Raw genomic sequence first — 2,009 nt, 5'->3', positions numbered from 1 at the left:
AAAAGAGTGTCCACAAAACCCTACTAATAATGGCTCGATTACATCAACAACAATTAATTCGTTTATTGTTTCTGTTTGTATCGAAGTCCGTTTTCTAACTCCGAGTCTTTAGGTTTTTTCGTTAAAACCTTTGATTGCAACACCACAGAAATAATTAGTAACTGTATCAGGGTAACAGTAGTTCCTTTTTAACGCGGTTTTGATACAAAAATGTATGTGGAAAAAAGTTTTTCGCCTGTACGATAAAAAATGTGCTACTACATATTTTGAGGCTAACATTTTGAGGCTATTTTGATTACGCGCGGGTTCTCGTTATTTGTGCTGCAAGCTTTTATTCCAAATAGCATCGCGTAAAAGTTTTGCTCTGCTAAATAATTGTTCGACTAGCTCAGCTGTGCAGAAGTGGGTTGAGGTCAGAAGACATTGTGGAAGGTAGTGAACAGCCAGAAGAACATGAAATGGTTTCAAACAGCAACTATCAGAACGCAACTAGCTGAGCAAACAGCTAATATTTTTTGTTTTAAAAATGTTAATATTTGTTTTTAAAATGTTAACTTTTGTTGCTGCATGTACTTTAATTATGTTTTGTTTATGTCACTTGTTATTGAATATATATTTGTAGCATTTGATAGATTATTATTATTAAACACTTGTAAAATTTGCGGATTCATAGTATATTATTTGATAGCATGATTGGGGTAATTTGAACTCAGCTTACAATGGATCGATGCTCGTTATTCCTGTTCTATTGCACAAAAAAAGTCAGTTAGAGCTGCAAACTGTAGCAATCACATCGTTGAGTGCAAAGATTTTTTTGCAACCTTATTAAATCTATATATATATAAATCTCAAAGTTTGTGTGTCTGTTATTCTGTACTTGGGTTTGTCCAGCTCTAGTTATTGAAATATTGTAATAAAGAATCTGTCGCAGAAGATTTAATCTCGGAACCTCCCATTCACCAGGCAAATATTTTACCATTTAAGCTGATAGATGATTACCCAATGATAGATTCATTGGGTGATATATGATGCTATTTAATGAAAATGCGCTACCGCTTTCCGTTACGGGGCAATGTGATTTTATGCTTGCTCTCACGACTTTTATCAGGAAAAGCCGTAGATAACTAGCTTACTCAAATTAGTCTGGCAATGTGCCAGGCTAATGGCAAGTGGCAGGCCACTACATTACCTGCCACCGCTGTTTTATAAGCTGTTTTTTAATACCAATGCAACGCCGAGCATTCTACTAGTATAGTTATCAAACGGAAATGTGCCTTCAACCTTGGAATTGAGAAAACAAATGTATAGCTCCAACAAATGGTAATGCAGGCTATAAGATCACTGTAGGTTAATTGTAAGCAATAGATAACAATCATTTGGTAGAGACATCATCTTCTTCGTGTATATTTATTTAAAGGTGTAGAAGTTGGAGATAAGTTAGCAAATTTTTTTCCGTCCATAAGGGTTAATGTCACACCGCCCGAAGGAGAGTACAACATATATATGCAACATTCGATTCGCTCGTGAAAGGGTTAAATTTATCTTTTCAGCATTCTGACAAGGTGTTTGAAAAACACCATGTCACCCTTTATTTGAACGTCACCTCTAAAAAGCGCCATTCTAAGGAAAAGGTTGAAAAATTAGAGCGCCATGGCCTTCAAATAGCAGTATATAGATTAGAGTTATTCAAGTTTGAATCTATTCTGACTGCTGCCCCCATTGTACCCCAGTGTTGAGGTATAACAGGATATGATGCGAGGGCCATTGAGACATTTGTTTTTAGGTAACACCCACATATTTACAACAGAAACCATCTAATGTAAATATTGAATTAAAAGTTTAAATGTTATGTTAATACTGAGCAAAAAATGTAGCGCATGAAAGCATAGCACATGTTAGTGTCAGAATTCACATGTTGTCCTAGTTGACAAGATAGATCAGCTATTTTAGGCTGATGGTTTTAGGTGAACTGCAGTTTTAGGCACACTCTCTCTGTGCCACCAAATGAG

This window comes from Watersipora subatra, chromosome 1 (assembly GCF_963576615.1).
Source record: "Watersipora subatra chromosome 1, tzWatSuba1.1, whole genome shotgun sequence".
NCBI classification, from domain to species: domain Eukaryota; kingdom Metazoa; phylum Bryozoa; class Gymnolaemata; order Cheilostomatida; family Watersiporidae; genus Watersipora; species Watersipora subatra.
The sequence above is the reverse complement of the archived record's forward strand: the minus strand, read 5'-3'. Positions refer to the sequence as shown.